Source organism: Stenella coeruleoalba (genome assembly GCF_951394435.1).
Source record: "Stenella coeruleoalba genome assembly, chromosome: 11".
Classification (NCBI taxonomy): Eukaryota; Metazoa; Chordata; class Mammalia; order Artiodactyla; family Delphinidae; genus Stenella; species Stenella coeruleoalba.
This window is the reverse complement of record NC_137157.1, coordinates 44,264,196-44,290,295: the sequence shown is the minus strand read 5'-3', so window position 1 is coordinate 44,290,295 and position 26,100 is coordinate 44,264,196.

Genomic DNA, 26,100 nt, shown 5'->3' with positions numbered 1-26,100 from the left:
GTATCTTTGTTTATTGAATCATCTTCTGAATAAATTTTAAAAACAGAAGACAATACTGACATCACACTGCAGGGCGTATGCAGTGTCTCTGTGCATGGCCTGCCGCCATCTTGAGTTGAGTGTCTTGTGAGGAGCTTCAGCACACATCCCGAGCTGAGGTGTTGGCTCAGCCATTTCACGAGGAACTCTGGTCTGAAGGGCTGAGGACAAGGCCTCTGCATGGGGCCGGCTATAAGCAAGTGAAACAGACTAAGCACAAAGGGAAAAAACATGGATGGGCTAGGCCTGAAGTGAGATTGCCAGATTTATGTCCTTTCCAGATGAAATGAGGATCCTCTAGCAACAGGAGGTGTGAAGAGAGAGGACCTTCAATATGGTGGATGAACAGGATGTGGAGATCACCTTCCTCTGCACAAATACATTAAAAAAAAATCTACATGGGGAACAACTCCTACAGGACACTACTGAACAATAGCAGAAGGCCTCAGACTGCCAAAACCTGTGTGGCTACAGGGTCTTGGTGCTCCAGCCTGCTGTCAGGCCTGAGCCTCTGAGGTGGAAGAGACGAGTTCAGGACATTGGACCACCAGAGACCTCCAGGCCCCATGAAATATCAATTAGTGAGAGCTCTCCCAGAGATCTCTGTCTCAACGATAAGACCCAGTTCCACTCAACGACCAGCAAGCTACAGTGCTGGACACCCCATGTCAAACAACTAGAAAGACAGGAACACAACACCACCCATTAGCAGAGGCTGCCAAAAATTGTAATAAGTGCACAGTCATCCCAAAACACACCACCAGATGGGGTCCTTACTAGAAAGAAAATATACAGCCTCATCCACCAGAACACAGGAATCAGTCCCCTCCAGCAGGAAGCCTACACAGCCCACTGAGTCAACCTTACCCACTGGGGGAAGAAACCAAAAACAATGGAAACTATGAACCTGCAGCCTGTGAAAAGGAGACCTCAAACACAGTAAGTAAAGCAAAATGAGAAGACAGAGAAACACACAGCAGATGAAGGAGCAAGGTAAAAACCCACCGGACCAAACAAATGAAGAGGAAATAGGCAGGCTACCTGAAAAATAATTCAGAGTAATGATAGTAAACATGATCCAAAATCATGGAAATAGAAGGGAGAAAATAAACAAAATGATTAACAAGGACCTAGAAGAACTAAACAGCAAACAAACAATGATGAACAACACAATAAATGAAATTAAAAATTCTTTAAAAAGAATCAATAGCAGAATAACTGAGGCAGAAGAATGGATAAGTGACCTGGAAGTTAAAATAGTGGAAATAACTACCACAGAGAAGAATAAAGAAAAAAGAATGAAAAGACTTGAGGACAGTCTCAGAGACTACTGGGACAACATTAAACACAACAACATTCAAATTTTAGGGGTCCCAGAAGAAGAAGAGAAAAGGAAAGGGAATGAAGAAATATTTGAAGAGATGATAGTTGAAAACTTCCATAATATGGGAAAAAAAATAGTCAATCAAGTCCAGGAGGCACAGAGACTCCCATACAGGATAAAGCCAAGTAGAAACACAACAAAACACATATTAATCAAACTATCAAAAATTAAATACAAAGAAAAAATATTGAAATCAGCAAGGGAAAAGCAACAAATAACAAACAAGGGAATCTCCATAGGGTTAACAGCTGATCTTTAAGCAGAAACTCTGCAAGGCAGAGTTTGAGAGTGGCAGGACATATTTAAAGTGATGAAAGGGAAAAAACTACAACCAAGATTCCTCTACCCAGCAAGGATCTCATTCAGATTCAATGGAGAAATTAAAACCTTAACAGACAAGCAAAAGTTAAGAGAATTCAGCACCACGAAACCAGCTTTATAATAAATGCTAAAGGAACTTCTCCAGGCAGGAAACACAAGAGAAGAAAAGGACCTACAAAAATAAACACAAAACAAAAGAAAATGGCAATAGGAACATACATATCGATAATTACCTTAAATGTAAATGGATTAAATGCTCCAAACAAAAGACAGAGACTGGCTGAATGGATACAAAAAAAAGACGCATATATATGCTGTCTACAAGAGACCCAATTCAGACCTAGGGACACATACAGACTGAAAGTGAGGGGATGGAAAAAGATATTCCATGCAAATGGAAATCAAAAGAAAGCTGAAGTAGCAATTCTCATATCAGACAAAATAGACTTTAAAATAAAGACTATTGCAAGAGACAAAGAAGGACACTACACAATGATCAAGGGATCAATCCAAGAAGAAGATATAACAATTGTAAATATTTATGCACCCAACATAGGAGCACCTCAATACATAAGGCAAATGCTAACAGCCATAAAAGGGGAAATCAACAGTAACACAATAATAGTAGGAGACTTTAACACCCATTTTCACCAGCAGACATGTCAACCAAAATGAAAATAAAAGGGGAAACACAAGCTTTAAATGACACATTAAACAAGATTGCTTTAATTGAAATTTATAGGACATTCCATCCAAACACAACAGAATACACTTTCTTCTCAAGTGCTCATGGAATATTCTCTAGGATAGATCATATCTAGGGTCACATATCAAGCCTTGGTAAATTTAAGAAAATTAAAATCTTATCAAGTATCTTTTCCAACCACAATGCTATGAGACTAGATATCAATTACAGGAAAAAAACTGTAAAAAAATACAAACACATGGAAGCTAAACAATACGCTAACCAAGAGATCACTGAAGAAATCAAAGAGGAAATCAAAAAATACCTAGAGAAAAAGGACAATGAAAACACGATGACCCAAAACCTATGGGATGCAATAAAAGCACTTCTAAGAGGGAAGTTTACAGCAATAAAATCCTACCTCAAGAAACAAGAAACATCTCAAATAAACAATCTAACCTTACACCTAAAGCAATTAGAGAAAGAAGAAGAAGAACAACAAAAAAACCCTAAGTTAGCGGGAGGAAGGAAATCATAAAGATCAGATCAGAAATAAATGAAAAAGCAATGAAGAAAGCAATAGCAAAGATCAATAAAACTAAAAGCTGGCTCTTTGAGAAGATAAACAAAATTGATAAATCATTAGCCAGGCTCATAAAGAAAAAAAGGGAGAAGACTCAAATCCACAGAATTAGAAAGAAAAAGGAAAAGTAACAACTGACACTGCAGAAATACAAAGGATCATCAGAGATTATTACAAACAACTATATGCCAATAAAATGGACAAATTCTTAGAAAAGCACAACCTTCTGAGACTGAATCAACAAGACATAGAAAATATAAACAGACCAATCACAAGCACTAAAATCGAAACTGTGATTAAAAATCTTCCAAAAAACAAAAGCCCAGGACCAGATGGCTTCACAGGCAAATTCCATCAAACATTTAGAGAAGAGCTAACACCTAACCTTCTCAAACCCTTCCAAAATATAGCAGAGGGAGGAACACTCCCAAACTCATTCTACGAGGCCACTATCACCCTGATACCAAAACCAGACAAAGATGTCACAAAAAACGAAACCTACAGGCCAATATCACTGATGAGCGTAGATGCAAAAATCCTCAACAAAATACTAGCAAACAGAATCCAACAGCACATTAAAAGGATCATACATCATGATCAAGTGGGGTTTATCCCAGGAATGCAATGATCTTCAATATATGCAAATCAATCAATGTGATATACCATATTAACAAATTGAAGGATAAAAACCATATGATCATCTCAATAGATGCAGAAAAAGCTTTCGACAAAATTCAACACCCATTTATGATAAAAACCCTCCAGAAAGGAGGCATAGAGGCAACTTTCCTCAAGATAGTAAAGGCCATATATGACAAACCCATGGGCAACATCATCCACAATGGTGAAAAACTGAAACCATTTCCACTAAGATCAGGAACAAGACAAGGTTGACCACTCTCACCACTATTATTCAACATAGTTTTGGAAGTCTTAGCCACAGCAATCAGAGAAGTAATAAAAGGAAACCAAATGGGAAAAGAAGAAGTAAAGCTGTCACTGTTTGCAGATGACATGATATTATACATAGAGAATGCTAAAGATGCTACCAGAAATCTACTAGAACTAATCAATGAATTTGGTAAAGTAACAGGATTCAAAATTAATGCACAGAAATCTCCTGCATCTTTATACACTGATGAAAAATCTGAAAAAGAAATTTAGGAATCACTCCTATTTACTATTGCAACAAAAAGAATAAAATACCTAGGAATAACCTACCTAAGGAGACAAAGGACCTGTATGCAGAAAACTATAAGACACTGATGAAAGAAATTAAAGATGATACAAACAGATGGTGAGATATGCCATGTACTTGGATTGGAAGAATCAACGTTGTGAAAATGACTATACTACCCAAAGCAATCTCAATTTAATGCAATCCCTATCAAACAACCAATGGTATTTTTCAGAGAATTAAAACAAAAACTTTTACAATTTGTATGGAAACACAAAAGACGCCGAATAGCTAAAGCAATTTTGAGAAAGAAAAACGGAGCTGGAGGAATGAGGCTTCCTGACTTCAGACTATACTACAAAGCTACAGTAATCAAGAGACTATGGTACTGGCACAAAAACAGAAATATAGATCAATGGAACAGGTTAGAAAGCCCAGAGATAAACCCACGCATGTATGGTCACCTTATCTTTGTTAAAGGAGGCAAGAATATACAATGGGGAAAAGACAGCCTCTTCAATAAATGGTGCTGGGAAAACTGGACAGCTACATGTAAAAGAATGAAATTAGAACACTCTCTAACACCATATACAAAAATAAACTCAAGGAGGATTAAAGACCTAAATGTAAAGCTAGACACTATAAAACTCTTAGAGGAAAACATAGGCAGAACACCCTATGACATAAAACACAGAGAGACCATTTTTGACCCACCTCCTAGAGATATGGAAATAAAAGCAAAAGTAAAAAATTGGGACCTAATGAAACTTAAAAGCTTTTTCACAGCAAAGGAAACCATAAAGAAGATGAAAAGACAACCCTCAGAATGGGAGAAAATATTTGCAAACAAAGCAACTGACAAAGGATTAATCTCCAAAATTTACAAGCAGCTCATGAAGCTCAATACCAAAAAAAAACAACCCAATCCCAAAATGCGCGGAAGACCATATAGACATTTCTCCAAAGAAGATATACAGATTGCCAGCAGACACATGAAAGAATGTTCAACATCACTAATCATTAGAGAAATGCAAATCAAAACTACAATGAGGTATCACCTCACACAAGTCAGAAGGGCCATCATCAAAAAATCCACAAACAATAAATGCTGGAGAGGGTGTGGAGTAAAGGGAACCCTCCTATACTGTTGGTTGGTGGCAATGTAAATTGATACAGCCTATATGAAGAACAGTATGGAGGTTCCTTAAAAACCTAAAAATAGAACTACCATATGACCCAGCAATCCCACTACTGAGCATATACCCTGAGAGAACCATAACTCAAAAAGACTCATTACCCCAATGTTCATTGCAGCACTATTTATAATAGCCAGGAAGCTACCTAAGTGTCCATAGGCAGATGAATGGATAAAGAAGATGTGGCACATATACAATGGAATATTACTCAGCCATAAAAAGAAATGAAATTGAGTTATTTGTAGTGAGGTGGATGGACATAGAATCTGTCATACAGAGTGAAGTAAGTCAGAAAGAGAAAAACAAATACCGTATGCTAACACATACATATGGAATCAAAAAAACAAAGGTTCTGAAGAACCTTGGGGCAGGATAGGAATAAAGACACAGAGGTAGAGAACTGACTTGAGGATACGGAGAGGGGAAAGGGTAAGCTGGGAAGAAGTGAGAGAGTAGCATTGACATATATACATTACCAAATGTAAAACAGATAGCTAGTGGAAAGCAGCCGCATGGCACAGGTAGGTCAGCTTGGTGCTTTGTGACCACCCAGAGGGGTGGGATAGGGAGGTTGGGAGGGAGATGCAAGAGGAAGGGGATATGGGGATATATGTATATGTATAGCTGATTCACTTTGTTATACAGCAGCAAGTAACACAACAATGTAAAGCAATTATACTCCAATACAGATGTTAAAAAAAAAATGAAAAAAAAAGAAGACAATACTGATTGGCCTTACATTTCAAATAAGCAAGATGAAGTTTTAAAATTTATTTAAAGCGTTACCCTATAAAGAAATATTAATCATATATGAAATGATTTTTGTGTATTATGTAAATATATACTATGATGTATACATAAGAAAAAATTCACTGAAGTATTTCATACATATCTGTTAAAAGTACACTGACGATTATGATTTTTCTGTGAATGTAATGTGCTGAAAAGCTTGCTTGAAAATAATGAACATATGAGAATTAACATACTGAAGGAAAAGATAATATGCTTTCTGCCATTTAATATTTTAAAGCTAGGAGAACAGTAGATGGAGAGTTCACAAAATGTTTAGTCATTGCTAAAACGAAGGTATTTCAAAGTCCATGGAGAGGACAGAATGAAATTGTATATAGAAAGTTACAAATATGTGCAAAATAGGATGAAATGGAATTCATCATATAAAAATAGCAATGATCGTATCCAGAAAAAACAGATTGAAAATAACGTTTGGATACTGAAACAACTTACAAATCAGCAACACTGAATAATGTTGAAAAATTCAGAACGCAAAACTAGATCTTAGCATACCATATACTGTAGTCTTAAAATCACAGTGCTATCCATTATGCTTAGAATAAAGTTCAAAAAACTTTAAGATGGTTTACAAGTCCTCAGCAAACTGCCTCTAGAAAATTTCTGCAGCTTCTCCTCTCTACTTGTGCCTTGCCTCCCCATCCCTATCCCTGGAATACCAAGAATGATTCCTTGGCTTCTGATCTGTTCAGTGGTTTAAATTTCGAATCGGGTTGGATGGTAGTGTTATTCTCTAAATAAAAATCACAGGAATAGGAGCATAAGGTTTTGTGGATTAGATATGCATTAAGTTATGTGCATGTTTGGTATGTGTTGGCATTTTGGAAAATCAAATTGTGATACTCAGGAGGAAGTTAAATACATGAACCTGGAAACCCCTCTGGAAGTGACATAGCTGTGGTAATAATTTACTTCTATATTTTAGTAGAAGAAAAGCTGATATTCAGTTATTATAGTATCTATTTGGCCATAATAGATAACTACAGATGGCCTTTTTTTCTGAGCACATGGGGTTGTAGCATAACTATTGTTAATTATTTTGAATATGTTATTCAAATAGAATATTGTAATTGGATTTTCATAGAGGAAAATCAAGATGCAGATGGAGATAATTTGGGTATCCAAAACCAATCCTTATCTATATCCTGTTTTCCCTTAATGAAGAGGAGTGAATGTATGGACCTGTATGAAAACAAAAGCCTGCCATCCATACTACCTATAGCTTATGTTCATCTGAAAGGTAAAACCTATAAGCCCTTCAGAATTAATGTCTAATATTTTAACTGTGATTTTCCCCAATGTGAAAAATACAGCTATTTGATTTTTTCAAATTTTTTTTCTAAAAAAGTTGTTTAGAATTGTAATAATTCCTCATCCATCAGTTTATTGACTGTCAAAATATTTATTGTCCCATTTCTGACCTTGGGGAAAACATTGATCAAGGTACTTAGTACTGTTTTTATTTATTTATTCAGCTGGAATTTGTATAACTTTAGTAATTTGTGGCAAGGCATTTAATTTTATATTTCCTGGAAGGAGGATATTTTTACTTGTTTACTTTTTAGATATAACTATGTTTCCCAAACTGATTTTCTTCCATTTCCTATTTTGTTTAAAAAGGGATTGTAATGTCTAAATGCATTTACTGATTCTCCTGTATCAGTCTTCTCAAAAAAATTCATATTCATCATAAGAGGTCATTGTTATTCCATATTTTCAGGTCCAGTATATGTTTTATTTCAGAATGTGACTTTCTCACCAAATGGTTTCATTCAGTTTACTAATACTGTTTATTTTATTCAGAATAAGTTTCAAAGGCAGAATTATTGGGGTTGGAAGAAACCTCACAGCACTGTCTTATCTGTCCTTCTATCACTAAGTACTTAAAATTCCTAAAAGGATACTTCATTTTTGAAAATAAAAGCCTTTACCCTACTCACTCTCCAATTTTACTTCTCCCTGATTACACTCACTCTAGAATGTGTTTATTTGTTAAAATAGACACAGAGTTAACATTTCTAATTTTAATAACACATAATAAATACACTTAATCATTTCTACCAGTAATTGATCTTTAAGATGATTATTTATCTTTAAAGGCAATTACTTTAAAAAAAATTTCTTTGGAGTTTCTCTACAGAAAGAAGAATGATTTTTGCTCTGGGGTTTTTATTTGGATTCTTTGCTTCACTCTGTAGTTTGAGGCACTCAAATTTTGTGGCAGAGGAGGATCTTCAAAAGGCAACCCAGTAATCAACAGAATGGTATTGGTTAATTATTACACCCTCATCCCACAAGTGGGCAGAGTCACCTACTGGTGTTTTCAAGATCTCTGGCAAATGATATCAAATATGTGTGTGTGTGTGTGTGTGTGTGTGTGTGTGTGTGTGTGTGTGTGTGTGTTTGTGTGTGTGTGTGTATATATGGATATAATGGATATATTATATGTGTGTCCTTGTATATGTATGTAGGTATGTATATAAAAGAATAGATGTTATCTACTGGAGAGTAGGTACTAGCAACTCTAGAAGAATTTCTTTCTTCCCAGGAATGATTCCATAGGAAGCATTACTGAAGGACTTTGAAGGAAGTCTATCTGTTCTATACCCAAGCAACTATTTGAGAAGGTCCTAGGTCCTATTAGTTAGTTGTTTCATTTAATAATAGGAAGAAATAAATTGAGCATCTAGAATATGCAAAGTACATTAACACACATAATACATTTTATTTTAATTTAAACTTCACAATAACCTTTGGGAATAGAGATTACTATCCCTATTTCCAAGATTTTACATCATCCACATTCAGGATCCATCAATGTTAAAATTGTCTCCTGTGTTCAAATGACATGACTAGCTATAAAAAATACTTAAGCAATATTGGTAGATAAAAGACCTACCTGATGTTTCCTACCAAGTGAAACTCTAAGGATATCTAAATGAAACTCAAATATTTTGGGATTAAAATTTTATGTCATTTAGCTCATGCTTACTTCAATAATGGTCTAGGATCTTGACTTTATAATGGCCCTTCTGAATTCGGTGACTATGGTAACCTTATTGTTTATCTCAGTTCTTGAAAAAAAATTTCAGGTAATTAAAAGTGATAATTACAGTTTATATTCCTGACCTCATTGTGGATCAGCACGAATCCTAAAGTTAAACTATTTAAGTCTAACATGGTCAAAAATTATATAATTTTAAATCTAAATTTTTTTTTAAAAGGCAGATGGTAGTAGTTAGAAATTAGCACAATTGAGATGATCTTTATCTACCAAAACTATAGTATGCATAAATAATAAATATTAATTTTCCTTCTTCAAACACTTAAATGTTTTCCCTAAACCTATATTTCCTATTGGTTAAAAAAAATTATAGTGCCTTTTGAATAAACATTAAGTATATGAAGTTAGGAGTTAAAATTGTGTTTGTAATCAGTCTTTGGAATTAGCTATAATTAATAAGAAAAGCAGATTCATGATTCTGAGACTATTGAAAATATCTTTTCATATATCACTTTCATCGTAAACATGATAATAATTATGCTATAATTGGTAAACTAAACATTTATGTACATGTGATTATATTGTAATTTTAGCTAAAGATGTTTACACCAAATATGGAAGGGTATTAATGTGCAATTAGATATTTTCTCTACCTCCATTTTACATATTTACACAGTAAAGTACCTGCATGAAAATTTCCATATAAATATGTATATTTACAAAAATATTTTACAGTAAACTATGTAGTTGATATAAAGGATGTTATTATAACTTGAGGTAACTTAGAAAAGTTTACTTAAAATAAAACATACTTTTCCTAAGAAATTCTGTTTTAGGGACAGTTTGTATTCTTGAGAATCTCTCATTTACTTACAGATTACCTATCTGCAAATGGAGTAGACCTTTGTCATATACAAAGTAAATATCCTAAGAATTTTGAGACTCTCCGAGTATGTAGAAATGCGTCATAAGATTTAACTCACCAATAAAATGCAGTGAAATAACTCTGAAAAATAAAAGCGACCTCTGTAGACCCTTAATAATTTTATAAGTCCAAGACTAAAGTCATTTATAAACTGTAAAAATATGAGCTCAGAATGAGCTCTCACTGAAACCATTTTGTATCTCTCTTTTTAAATTTTAATACCATTGCCAAATTGGATATTCCTGTTTTTGTTTTATATTAAATTTCTGTTTTCTAGCTAAGAATCATCACTTTCTGGGTCTTAATTCAAGAAACATTATAGTATGCATACTATGGGCTAGATATCCTTCTAGGCTCTGTGGCTAGCTGCACATATCTGCCCTCATAGAGCTTACATGCATTACCATCTATGACCATCACCAGCCATTTGCTTTGTGTTGCTTTTATTATTTATTTATTTATTTATTGGCCACACCGCCCAGCATGTGAGATCTTAGCTCCCTGACCACCTTAGTTCCCTCACCAGGAACTGAACCTGCACCCCCTGCAGTGGAAGCATAGAGTCTTAATCACTGGACCACCAGAGAAGTCTCACTGTGTCACTTTTATAATAAAATTTAAACATCTTAACATGACCTACAATGTCTTAAATGATCTGTGTCCTTCTCCAACCTCATCTCTTACTCCCTCTGCGCAGTTCTTCTCTAGCTGTAGTATTCTCCATTCTATTTCTACAACACAGATGCACTTAACCCTTTCTTGGCGTCTGCTTCTTCTGGCTAGAATTTTCTTTCTTAACTCAAATGTCATATCTCCATAGAGATCCTATGTGACTTTTTTTCTCCTTCCTCATTATATCATCTGCTCTTCACTCAACATTTAACACAATTTGTGTGTCTGTTTCTCTCTCTGCCATATAAGAATGTAAGCTGCAGAAAAGAGAAAGTATAGTAAACACTCAAATCAGTAGTTATTTGATTCATGAACAAGTAAATGGAAACTAGGCTAAAAGAAAAAAGCTTCCATTATCTTTTCTTGAGAAACGCTGCTTTTTATAACTTGGAGACTCATAATACAAACTACCATATTAAAGTCTCTGCATATTTTGTAGTAAAGAAATCTATCTTATTTTGTTTGACCCAGAGTTTCCAAAACCTTTTTGAACATGAAACATTTGTTTTTGTTTATTTTTTAAATAGTTATCTATTAACATCCCTCTTAACTATTGTTCTTTGGAACACTTGATGGCAAACATTAGTCTTATTGAGATTTTCATAATTCAAAATAAATTTAAATAAGCATTCCCATAAATATATAAAAAGAAAAGTTTAAAGTATTGAGAGAGAATGTGTTTTCTGGTGAACTGAGTTTAGTTTGAAAAGAAAAAGGCATTTTGCCATTAGTTTTTTTGCTCATAGTTGACAGTTGATAGAACAATACATGGAGTAGTATGTTTTCCTTTTGCTTTCTAAATTTGTATTAAGCCCATAGCAATTCTGAAGCAAATTTAATGATTTTGTGGGAAAAAATGTCTACTATATTTTATTATAAAAGTTGTGAAACATTAAGGCTACATTATATCTGCCTCTATGTTTGACAGCATGGAAAAGAAGTCCTAGAGTTGTAGGGAGGGATGGAGAATGTTTTTAGAAATGGAAGTGAACACCTGAGCTGAATAGACATTATCCCCCAGTGCTTAACTCTATGGGATGTTTTTATTGTATTTTGTGTTTGACAAATGGTAAATTCTCTTGCCATTTCTAAAATGATACATTGAAATATATTTCTAAAATGATAGATTAAAATATATTTAGTATAATTCCTTCACAAAATTTTTTAATAAAAAGGGCAGATGTAGCTTTAAAGGATTTGGAAGTCTTTTTCAGGGTGGTATTTTTATCACATCTTCTTATTTGCCATGATAGTGGGTTAATAAACTTTCATTTAAAAAATATTGATTATGCCAAAAATGAATCTTAAGTGAAATAGAGAGACTCTGCCTTAGATTTTAGATATTATAGCATTCCTATCAACTATTAATCTTCAAGACTTAAAAAAACAATAATGCCTATCTCCACTGAATTCATACTATTATGCTGAAATTCTAGCTACCTGAATTATTATCAGTTTAAGAAAGTATCCTTACGAATAGACTGTCTCTTGAGATGAAGTCACACAAATAGTGCTTCCTTTCTAAAATGGGCTTTAGATGAGCCTAAATAAACCAAGTCAGCTGACAGGCTTTTTTTCTTTTACCAGATTACTTGGGCTGAACCATTAATCTGGGGCCCTTTTAAGAAACATTAAGAAAGGTTAAGGGATTGCCTGAGATTATTTCCAAACTCAACTGCCACAACTATAAATAACACTAAGCTTCATTCACAGCTGTGGGTTCTATCTAAAACTACCATGGTTTTCAAAGTACATACAAGGTACAAGCATTTATTGAATATGTACCTTATGCAGACATTCTTATTCTTTTCTTGAATGCTTATCTTATACCAGGCCCCATGCTATGCACTTTATGTGTAAGATCTCATTTAATATTCACAACGACCCTGAGTTGGACACTAAACAGTATTCCTACTTACAGTCAGAATTCAAAAGCAGGCCAGAATTCAAAAACTGCTCTTCAGAAACATAACTTCTCACTGACAATGTGTATTGAGGACTGGGGATATAGGCTTTGAAATAATGGATAAAGAACTGGCGATTGAAAGATGGGGAGAGAGCAGGAAGCAACTGCAAATTAAGCTTTTTTTTTTTTAATTGGATACTGGAATTCAATATGAAAAATCAAAAGAAGGATCCCTTTTGAGAGAGAAAAAAGAAGAGTAGTCTCAAAACAAAATGAAAAAATTTTCAGAAAACGTGGTCAATAGTGTTAATGGAGATACTGGGGTCAGAATTTCATACAACTGATCTATATTTTCAAGTTAGGAAGCACTTTAGATATCAACTAGTACAGTCACACCATGCTCAGATGAGAAACTGAGATCCAGTGAATAATTAATGACAATCCATTTCAATAATTCACTGAGCATTTACTGAGCCCCTACTATACTCCAAGAGCTTGGCTGGTTGTTTTCCATAAAGACCCTTCTCTTACTCCTAAGGTACTCAGTGTTTAGAACAGGAGATACATGGGTAATTATAACACAATGTGATAGATGCTATAAGAGAGTCAAGTGCAAGGATAAGAGCTAGGTTGTAGGTCATTGCTATTTCAGTAAAAAGTAGATAGGACATGATCAGGAACTGTTTTTCAGAGAATGGGGTAATTGAACCATGCTTTGAATACTGAGTAGGAGAGGCAGGCCACAGAATGAAGGCTGAACATCACAGGCTGAGGGATACAAAGTATGTGCAAAATCACAGGTTTTGAAGAAATAACTCAGTACCTGTAGAAGGACACATAATATTGGGATGGGCTAACTTCATCAAAAACTCTTTATCTCCCATGATTCCCTAGTTGTCTTTTCATGCTTCACCTCCATTAGCATCACATAGTGAAGAAAATTAGGGGGGGAGGGATAAATTGGGAGGTTGGGATTGACATATACACAGTACTATATATAAACTAGATAACTAATAAGGACCTACTGTATAGCACAGGGAACTCTACTCAATACTCTGTAATGACCTATATGGGAAAGGAATCTAAAAAAGAGCAGATATATGTATATATACATAAGTGATTCACATTGCTGTACAGCAGAAACTAACTCAGCATTGTAAATCAACTATACTCCAATAAAATTTTTTTTTAAAAATTAGGAAAAAGTGTATCATTAAATGTAATATCAACTCGGCCATCTTTAATTTTTTAGCCTATACTGGAGGACTTCATTAGTACTTAATACATTTTTCTTTCTAATGGTACACACCTTGCATTACATCTCTACTTGCAAGTGCAGCTGCTGTGTTTTTGTCATAGATGTAGTATACAGTAAAACATATTTATCTTTTGATTGTATTTGCTTATATTTTGACAATTAATTACAATTCTAGAATGCATTCTCAGTATATTAAGTTCAATATCACAAACACAACCACCTATAGCCAAGTATACAAAATCCCCAGGAGTGAAGCTGGGAGGTTGCCAAGTGCATTCACACACTTTGCATGGTTGGGGGAGCTGGGGCAAGATGAGGAGACGCTGCCTCAGGGAGAACTTGTTGTTGCCATGGAGGAAAGTGAAATTAGTTCCAAGGAAAAGCATTTTTATTCTGAAATATTTTTAAATACTCTAACTGATCAGTAAAACTTTGGACCAATTTAGGTCAATAACGTTAAGCTACCTTTCATTCTTATAGTTTTACATTCAAGTAAGTTAGTTATTTCTAGAACATTTATGATATGGGATATTTATCTGTATTTTCTATATAATTCTTTTCATATGTCGTTTCTTTTGATAATTTTACTCTCTTTTCTAGAGCTGCTCTATGGTCCCATTTATGTATTAATTTGTTTGGAAAGAGAATTAAATGCAAAACATTTGGTTATAATAGTTTTAATATGAGTAGACTGCGCTAAGAAAAAGCAGTTTAAGTATTCATGGAGGAGAACATGGAATAATACAGAAGACTATGACTTACTCTATAAGCACAAGATCTATTAGGGCAGGCACAAAAACTAATTTTAAAAAAAGTCACATGGCATGGCTTCCAACTGTGGGAGAAAAGATCTAACAGAGAACTGATGTGCAATGAAACATTGTCACTCTTGACATAAGAAATATTTCAGTGCATCTTCAAACTTACCACACAGAATTTAGGAATGCCATATAAGAAAGACATACATCTCACCCCCACCCTGATAAGTCTGGTAACAGTGTTTTATTATCAAGAATACAAAGAGTTAATATCAACACAGTTTTTAAATCTTTAGCTAATGCAGATAAATTACCCAGTATTTCTCATGATCTGCAGTATTGGCACTACTCTAGTAATGTGTAACATCAGAAAAGCACTTAAAATTCATAAAACTTTATTAGTAAATATTATATACACAATGATGATCAATGTACATGCCATTTAGAATAGAAATTAGCATTTGTGAGTATGTGTGTATATGTGTGCATGTATGTGTGTAGAGGCAGATGCACATGCACATTTTACATATAAAAAGAAAATATTCACATTGCCAATATACAAATATATAGTCAGGAATAATCCTATAACTATTAGAAGCTTTGGGAGATCATTCAACCCTGGTGATCAGCATTGATCTAATCTTCCAATCTGGTATCATTTCTCAGTCTTCACTTTTTTTTTTGCTTCTCTACAGCACTTAGTCATGACCTTCTTTAGAAATTATTTTAAACATATTTTTGTTAGATATTTGAGGTAATATTTCCAGGCAATAATGCCATTAATAAATTTATCTTATTTCCTTTAATATATCGTATAACATTTTGGACTCCCCAACAGAATCATAGGGAGGGGATATGGGGATATATGTATACATATAGCTGATTCACTTTGTTATATGGCAGAAACTAACACAACATTGTAAAGCAATTATACTCCAATAAAGATGTTAAAAAAGAAAGAAAGAAAGAAAAAGAACCCCAAACAGTTACAGTTTAGTGATTGTAGGACATTGCCCAGTTTTGAATCTCTTAGCTAATTCATTTTGGCTCCTTTTGAACAACTTCCAGTATAAATCTGCATTCCTTGCCTCCTCCTTTGAACCACTATTGCCATCATTTTGGTTCCCTCATCAATAAGCTGAGTAAAATTTTTGACACATGTTCCTTCTAAAAAAAAAAGTTTCTGACTTCAATAAATCTAATACAAATCAAGATGGTAATGGTGGTTTTTTGTTTTCTGTTTTTTCTGCTTTCAAGTTTTTTCTCTTTCCCTTCACTGGTGGGTGTATAGTCTGACTCCCTTGCATCAAATTCAAGCCAGAAGGAATGTTTCCATTCACTCATGAATTAATCTAGTAAAAAAGTCTGTGTTTCTAAATACATGTTATTTCTTTTTTTAGCAAGCCATTTTGTGTCTATTCATATCATATTTAAAGTGTTATAAATTTTGAATATGCCTTTATCAAAAACTTACAAATAAACAAAACCAGCCAACAAACCAAATGCCATTCCTTATTTTCTACAAGCATCATCAGCTGTAATTCAAGCATCTGTGACCTGACATTTGCCTGCTTCGTCCCTTATTCTCTCCCTGTTCCACTCTCAGCTTCTTTTCTGCTTCCCACACCTTAAGTTACTGCATTCCCTAAGACTTGGACCTCGCCCATTTGTCTTCTCTTTGTGCACCTTTTCTGGCAATATTATCTCTCACTAGGATGTCAGCAATCCTTTCAAATGATATCCCTCACCTCAACTTCTCCCCTTAGCTCTCACTCCATCTCCTCTTAGGCATTTATAATTGAATGTAAATTTGGTACCTCAATGTGACCAGCAAATTTATTAACCTCTATCCCCAACTTGCTCCTCTTACTGATCTGATTTCTGTCCATAGCATCATCCTGTTCCCAGTCACTCTGCCCACAGTTTTCAATATGTGTTCTGAGTAAACATAACATTCCTCAGGGGTGCCTACTAATCCAGCAGGTTGTTCCTCCTGTGGGGTTCTGGGTCCCACCCTCTCTCTCTCAATCAGAGCAGCAGCACTTTTATTTATTGATATTTTATAGGGTTTCTGGATAAGATTTTATTTGTCAATAAAATAATCAAGAGAATAAACCTGAAAACCACTGATATATTTGAAAATTCTTAAACCCATTCTTAACCTTTTATTAACACAACCTCCCTCCCATTAACAATCAACATCTCAATGCTTTTAAACGAATGTTTACTTTTGCTGGAAAAAGTAAAGTTTTGCTGAACTGTCTCCCAACGCCAGATAATAAAGTTGCCATACATTAATGGATTCCCTTAGTATATTAAGTCTCTGAAAGTGGTTGTAACTGCTCTCTAGCCTTAGCTTACCCAAACTGTCTATCCCCAAACAAATGATATTCTATTCTATGTCTTTGTTCAGAAATTTCCCTCGTCATAAAGTATCTCACCCAACCTTGCATGTGATAATCCTATTTATTCCTCAAGTGGTAGTACAAAGAAACCTTCTCTGGAACCCAAGGCAAAAATACTATCTTTCTTCTTAGAACTTCCACAGCATTTTTTCACACCTCTCTATTTCATATATTCCTTTTTATGCTGAATTGTAAATACTGATGCATATGACATTTGATTTCTACTATCTCCTTGGTCTAAGGGCTCTATTTTTATCTTATTTGTAAATCCTTTCATATCTATCTGAATGCTTAATATAGTAAGAACTTTAAAAAATATGCTCAATAAATCAATGTATTTCTTTTAATTCCTTTGTTTTTCAGATAAAAAAACAACAAAGAATATAAGTGTAATAAGGTAATTTGCCTGCTTTTGTAAAGCCAGTTGGTGTCAGGGAAAGAAGGAGGACTTATATTTATTAATTCTCCATCTTAATTGTAGGAAATACTCTTTGATATTCCCTGTGATATGCACCCAAATTCTTCACTTAATATACTTGTTGAAAATTTAGTGTGAACTGACTCAGGCAAGACTCCAAAAGAGGGAATTCCAGCAGGCCACTGGAGTTTTGCAATTCAACTTCATAATGGTTTATTTATCAAATAAGTTTTCATCAGGAACTAGCTATAGATTTAGTCACCAAAAGGTCTTTCCTACAGAGTTTCTAATAAGGTCATCAAAATCCATCTGCTGAAGAAGAGTGTTTTATTTCACGTGTTGAATTGAATCAACTTTATTGAAAATTACACTTCAGTCTCTTATTCTGCAGAAAGCAAGATCTCATCAATAGGCTTACCACAAAAAAGAAAATCTATTTCTTAAGATATCTCAACAATTGAAGTTTCTGCCTTGCTACTCTTTTCAAAATGGTCTACATATACTTAGGATGAACTCTGTTTTCTCTTCTGTTTTCTAATTTCAATACCAAATGCACTTCCCAAGTAATGTACTGGTCTCACCATTAAGATACGAAGTTGATAGCATGGACCAGTGGTTGCCAGTGCAGGTTGATGATCAGTATGACCAAGACGACATTTACAAATACACATTTCAGAGCTCTAAAGTCAGGTCTGCTATATCAGAGTTTTCAGGGGATGCGATTTAAAGAAAAAATATATACATATCTTTAAAATGTATCCACCACCACCATCTCCCAGGATTTCTGAACATAAACTAGATCTGGCAAACATGGATAAGAACTTACTCTGTTCTTCTCCAGAGAACAAAACTAGAGAGATTGTTATATGTTGATAGATTAAGCTTAAACTCCAGAGAAAAAACAGAAAGAAAATTTTCTAGTAGAAATGTAATGAAGTGGGTTCTGTTTAATGTCTCTAAACTCTAACAAAATATATTGTTAGAAAGTGGATTGTTTAATCAATGTTTGGAGAACAATCCTCTAGATCTTCTATAGCAAAAAATTCCCTTAATTTAATTATAAGAGTTTAAGATTTTAATCAAAGTATTAGAATTAATTATATTAAGTATCATTGAAAGAAATTAATAGCATCCATTAATACTTTGTTTTACAAATCCATACTTCATTAATAATATATTTTGCTAAAAGTTATTTTTATAAAATATAGTTCCTAAATAAACTCCTAAGGATTTATTTCCTAAAATATGAAAATTCAAGGTGATAAAATTTATAGTAAAACCTGGATATGCTATGAATATTTCCAGTATGAATAACTATTTTGCTCATTTTTTATATAGCAGACATTTATTTATCATTTCTAGATACCAGATACTAAGCTGGGCCCTGGAAATACAAAGAAAACTAATTTTTTTTTAGCTTTAGGAGCCTTCAGATTAGCAATTTGTATTCATCTTTTAAATTTTTTCTCCATGATCTGGTTTTCTATTTATATGTTACTAATTTTTTCATACTAATTTTTTCAGTATAACTTATGGTAGGCATATCAAATCCCCAAGCTTTTGGAGGGGGAAGGATATAAAGCGTAATAAAATGCTTTAAAGGATTATAGATTACAAAATAAAATACTTAGCATATAAATTCTATATTTAATTGTTAATTCATTATTTGTGCTGCTCAAGCAGACAGTGTGGTAATTTGTCTATAAAAAATATGTTGATCAATTTTGTGAAAAAGCCTGGCATACAATTTGTTTAAATTTTATGACACTATAAACTGATTTAGGATTAAAAAAAATGAGTTGAGGAATAAATGTGATAAGCATGAACAACTCTGACTGGTAAAGACTGTCTCACATCACAGTAAGAATAGTAAAAGGTGGAAGATACCAAGATTGCTGAGAAGCCCTGTGTGAGACAGAGTTTTAGGAAAACCATTAAGAAAAACACATAGTCGACACAGTAGGTTTACAGTCTTGTTTGGAGTTAGAAGAACAAGGATGGTACGTTTCCATGTGACTGGAGTTGATGGTGCAATATTAACTAATAGAACTCCCAGCACTTCACTTGTGTTTCTTTTAGGTTCCTCATTCTAAGCAAAGTCAAATAAAGTTTTTATCTGTTACCATTAAAAAAAGTTAGTTTGCATTGTTTACCTTAAGTAATGGTCAAGATCCAAAACAGTCTGGACAGAATGAAAGAGTAAGTGAAAATTAGTGGACCTTGATACAGAGTCCTGAAATCAGTTTTTAAAAAATCACCTGTGAGAGTTGCCTGGTATTTAGTTGGTTTGTACAGAGGTGAGTTTACTGGTTCTTTATGGCAGGATTCCAGTTTCACTGGTGAGGCATCTTTTTTAATTGATCAGTTCTTCTGATCTCCCCACTGTTAAATGTTTTGACTATCTCCTCTGTAGGGAAGTATAAATGAGGATTGTTAGTTATTATAAAATTATTTTTTGTCTCCGGAACTCCTTTTCTTTTAAGAGTTCTACAAGCATAGAGTACATGCAATAAATATAGTAGCAGAGAAAATGGAAACGACTGGGTATTTTCTTGTCTTCCAGTTTGATATGACTGAACAGTTTGATAAGGCTTCTGAAAAGGGTCATATGATTTCAGGTTCCATATAGAGTTTGGAACAAAGAAGATTAAAGTACCATCATACTTCAGAGTGTATTTTCCCCAGCTCACACTGAATCTGGAGAATTTGTTTACTAGTGTCTCTACTGGCACACTGTTGGGAGAGGCTAAAAGCTATGACATAGGAGTATTTGAGTATTCAGGAAGGAAAAAGAGGAATTCCTCTCCACCCATAAGAATAAGAAGACTTAACAGAAATAAAACAGAAATATAAAAGGTAAAATTTTCCCCAGAGAAGTGGATGTAAGGTAGAACAGCTAAATAATAGATAGTGTGAAATTTGAGTGTGAGAAAATGAGTTCTTAATCACAGATACAATTCAAGGAGGTGCTAGATGAACACTGATTCATCTAGTAATAAGGAGAATATGTGTTAAGAACTGAACTATGTGATTTCTCAGCTGTCATTCAAACCTGAGATTGTTTCATTCTCTAATTGGTTAAAGCAGTGGTTCTCAACTGGGGGTAATTTTTCCCCTCCAGGGGACATTTGGCAAGTCTAGAATACATTTTTGTTTGTCGTAAGTAGGGTGGTTCTAGTGGCATCTAGTGGGTACAGACTAAGTATGCTGCTAAATATCCTACATTGCACAATCTGGTGTTCCACAACAAAGAATTATCCAATCAAAAATGTCAATATGGCTGGGTTGGGAAATACTATGCTAAATTAACAGAAAACTGTTTGCATTTAGTAAAGTATAACCTATTCCATGTTTATGGGATATTGAAGTCTCAGAAATGTCAGTATTGGTTAAAAAAAAAGATATACTCTCAACTTACTGCTTTTGTAACACAGGGATGTTTTTCACATTTTCTAAGACAAATTAATTTATATACAAATTCTGGGTTTCACTTTGTATCATTTTTTTCTCCTTTATACCTTACTTGGCATCCGTTCCTTATATTTCTTGGCTGTCCTGTTTTGTCATTCTGTTTAAGTTCCATTTCTACCACTGAATTAAGAGTTTTCCTATTCCACTTCCTATAGTGACAGTGGTACTTTGCTTTCCCCACAATGCTGGCCATATTCCAATTGAGTAATTATATTTTACATTTCAGGGTTTATCTTGTAGTTTTCTGAAATGTTGGGCAATTTTCTTACATGTTTGAAGTATGTAATCTTTAGTTATGGCAACATTTCAAGTGACAGAAACAAAAAGGAAGACCAATGCTCATGTGGTGCATCTACTATTACTATTTTCTCTTTTAATTTCTGAGGCATTAGGGTTTTTTTTTAAAGGAGGGGTATTGATAGCAGAGATTTATCATTTCTGTATATCACTCTTTACCTTCCTTATTGATAATATTTTGGTGTTACTTATATCAATTTAACAAATGAATATACAGCTTTTTACATGACATGTTTTAGGCACTTTAAAAACATTAACTTATTTAACCTTTAAAACATAACATGATGTATAGGTATTATTATTATCTCATTCTACCAATGATGAAATAAAGGCACAAAGAAATTAAATAACTTGTCCAAAGACATTCAGCCAATAAGTTAGATAGCTGATTTCAAACCCAGGTAGTCTAGCTCCACAAACCACATTTTTAAACACTAAGCTATGTTGCGTCTCCAAATTATATATATATATATATATATATATATATATATATATATATACACACACACACACATGATATACATAATATATCATATATATAATATACTTACAATAGTATAGTATATGTACAGTATACTCACAAATAGATATATACACATGTGTATATACACATATATACACATTACTGTAAATACTTAGAACAGAATTGTACAAATTTCAAATTATACTTATGAGCTTATTTTTTATGCACAATATTAGATGATAAGTGCAGTTATTATTTCCCTCTTTGGAGTTGAAATAATAGGTTCAGAGCAGTTAAAAAACTTTCCTCAAATGACACAACCAATCAGTGGAAGAAATGTGATGTGAACCCATGAGTTTGGCTCTAGTCTACAATCTGAAACAGTGCAGTTCCCTACTAAACACTTATTAAATGTCTTTCCCACACTGAGTAATTTTTAGTATAAGCTCTAATTGGGTATCGTTCTTAGGCATCATAAATTGTTTTCCAGCTTCCCACTCCACTTCAAGTACTAAGTATGAAAGGTGTGTACAGGTAGGTTTCTTAGCCTTACAGCATATATACCCTTCTTATGTTAGCTGAGGATGTGTTTCTTTTTTGGACATTATTCCATGTCTCTTTGATCCATGTCTCTTTGAATTCCAGATAAAATTCCAGCAATGCAAATATATATGAAAAATATTTTTTTAATCATCCTGCTATTTTAGTCATGGTTTCTCTGTCTTGTTAGGTCTTCAGTATTATCCTATCAATTGCTGTTTGTGCAAAAATTGAAGGTCCTATTTCTAATAATTTAAGATTTAAAATAATGTTTTAAACTATTTAATACAACAATATCTGTTGTACTCTTCTTCAAAATATCGACTATAGGAAAAGTAAAACTCAATGTCAACAAAAAGTGTAACTAAGTCAACTATTCTATACCAGTAGGATGGATTAGACTGCTACTGTTAAGATATTTATGAAGAATATCTAGTGGCATGGGAAACATGTATGTTATGTTACTACCTAAAAGATAAAATATAATATCTACTCTTTAAAAATAAGCATAGCAGAAAAGAATAAAAGAAAATACATTAAAATGTACTTTCTAAACATGTTACTGGAAAACTTGGTTATTTTTCATTTTAGATCTTGATGCTTCATTTTCAGAGCTGAAACATTTTTCTCTCTAGTTGACTAAGTCTTGAGATTAATTCTCATTTTTAAAAATTCTTAGAAGATATGTATTTGTTTATGGATAGAATCTATTATGTTTTCTAAGTGTTTTACTTTTATGCAAAAGAACAAGTACAAAATATTTTAATTTACTACAAAATTATTGAGAAATTGATGTATGTGAAAACCCTATACTGGGGATAAAATAATAGCAAAATATGGTCTCTGCTCTCTAGGAACTCAAAGAAAGATGTAAATGGCTCCAGGACTTGGTAGATTGTTAGAGTTTTATGGAAGAGGTACAAATAAGAGACTATAGGAGCTTAGGTAAATAGAGTTCTCGACTATGGGGATCTGAGGAGCCTTCCATGAAATATGACATTTAGGCAGAACTTTGATGATGAGGACCTTACATACAGAGAAGAGGATTTTAAAAAGTAACAAGGGGGGAGGAGCTTGAAGGTGGCAGAAGAGTAAGACATGGAGATGACCTTCCTCCCCACAAATACATCAGAAATACATCTACATGTGGAACAGCTCCTACAGAACACCTATTGAACGCTGGCAGAAGACCTCAGACCTCCCAAAAGGCAAGAAACTCCCCATGTACCTGGGTAGGGCAAAAGAAAAACGAAAAAACAGAGACAAAAACATAGGGACGGGACCTGCACCAGTGGGAGGGAGCTGTGAAGGAGGAAAGGTTTCCACACACTAGGAAGGCCCTTCGCGGGCGGAGACTGTGGGTGGCGGAGGGGGAAGCTCTGGAGCCATGGAGGAGAGCACAGCCACAGGTGTGCAGAGGGCAAAGCGGAGAGATTCCCGCACAGAGGATCGGTGCCCACCGGCACTGACCAGCCCGAGAAGTTTGTCTGCTCACCCAGCGGAACGGGTTGGGGCTGGGAGCTGAGGCTCGGGCTTCGGAGGTCGGATCCCAGAAATATGACTGGGGTTGGCGGCGTGAACACAGACTGAACGGGGCTAGTGTGCCATGGCTAGCCGGGAGGGAGTCTGGGAAAAAGTCTGGAGCTGCCGAAGAGGCAAGAGACTTTTTCTTACATCTTTGTTTCCTGGTGCGCGAGAAGAGGGGATTAAAAGCGCTGCTTAAAGGAGCTCCAGAGACGGGCGCATGCCACGGCTATCATCACGGACCCCAGAGACGGGCATGAGACGCTAAGGCTGCTGCTGCAGCCACCAAGAAGCCTGTGTGCAAGCACAGGTCACTATCCACACCTCCCCTCCCGGGAGCCTGTGCAGCCTGCCACTGCCAGGGCCCCGTGATCCAGGGACAACTTCCCCAGGAGAACGCACGGCATGCCTCAGGCTGGAGCAACATCACGCTGTGCCCTGCCACCGCAGGCTCGCCCTGCACTCCGTACTCCTCCCTCCCCAAGGCCTGAGTGAGCCAGAACCCCCGAATCAGTTGCTCCTTTAACCCCGTCCTGCCTGAGCGGGGAACAGACGCCCTCAGGTGACCTACATGCAGAGGCGGGACCAAATTGAAAGCTGAAACCCAGGAGCTGTGCAAACAAAGAAGAGAAAGGGAAATTTCTCCCAGCAGACTCGGGAGCAGCGGATTAAATATCCACAATCAACTTGATGTACCCTGCATCTGTGGAATACCTGAATAGACAAAATCATCCCAAATTGAGGAGGTGGACGTTGGGAGCAATGATATATATTTTTTTTTCCCCTTTTCCTCTTTTTGTGAATGTGTATGTGTGTGCTTCTCTGTGTGATTTTGTCTGTATAGCTTTGCTTTTACCATTTGTCCTAGGGTTCTGTCTGTCCGTTTTTTTTTTTTTTTTTTTAGTAGTGCTTCTTATCATTGGTGGATTTGTTTTCTGGTTTGGTTGCTCTCTTCTTTCATTCGTCGTTTTTTTTTGGGGGGGTACGCAGGCCTCTCACTGCTGTGGCCTCTCCCATTGCAGAGCACAGGCTCCGGATGCACAGGCTCAGCGGCCATGGCTCACGGGCCCAGTCGCTCCACGGCATATGGGATCCTCCTGGACCAGGGCACGAACCTGCGTCCCCTGCATCGGCAGGCAGACTCTCAACCACTGCGCCACCAGGGAAGCCCCGTTCTTCCTTCTTTTTTATTACTTTTTAAATTTTTTAAAAATAATAATTTTTTATTTTAATAACTTTATTTTATCTCATTTCATTTTATTTTATTTTCTCCTTCCTTCCTTCCTTTCTTCCTTCCTTCCTGCCTTCCTTCCTTCCTTTCTCCCTTTTTTTCTGAGCCATGTGGATGACAGGCTCTTGGTGCTCCAGCCAGGCATCAGGGCTGTGCCTCTGAGGTGGGCAAGCCAAGTTCAGGACATTGGTCTACCACAGACCTCCCAGCTCCATGTAATATCAAATGGCAAAAATCTCTCAGAGATCTCCATCTCAATGCCAACACCCAGCTCCACTCAACAACCAGGAAGCTAGAGTGCTAGACACCATATGCCAAACAACTAGCAAGACAGGAACATAACCCCACCCATTAGCAGAGAGGCTGCTTAAAATCATAATAAGGTCACAGACACCCCAAAACACACCGTCAGATGTGGACCTGCCCACCAGAAAGACAAGATCCAGGCTCATCCACCAGAATACAGGAACTAGTCCCCTCCACCAGGAAGCCTACACAACCCACTGAAACAACATTAGCCACTGGGGGCAGACATCAAAAACAACGGGAACTACGAACCTGCAGCCTGCGAAAAGGAGACCCCAAACACGGTAAGTTAAGCAAAATGAGAAGACAGAGAAACACACAGCAGATGAAGGAGCAAGGCAAACACCCACCACACCAAACAAATGAAGAGGAAATACGCAGTCTACCTGAAAAACAATCCAGAATAATGATAGTAAACATGATCCAAAATCTTGGAAATAGAATGGAGAAAATACAAGAAATGTTTAACAAGGACCTAGAAGGACTAAGGGGCAAACAAACAGTGATGAACAGCACAATAAATGAAATTAAGAATTCTCTTAAAAAAAAAAAAAGAATTCTCTAGCAGGGATCAATAGCAGAATAACTGAGGCAGAAGAACAGATTAGTGACCTGGAAAATAAAATAGTGGAAATAACTACCGCACAGCAGAATAAAGAAAAAAGAATGAAAGAATTGAAGACATTCTCAGAGACCTCTGGGACAACATTAAACACATCAACATTCA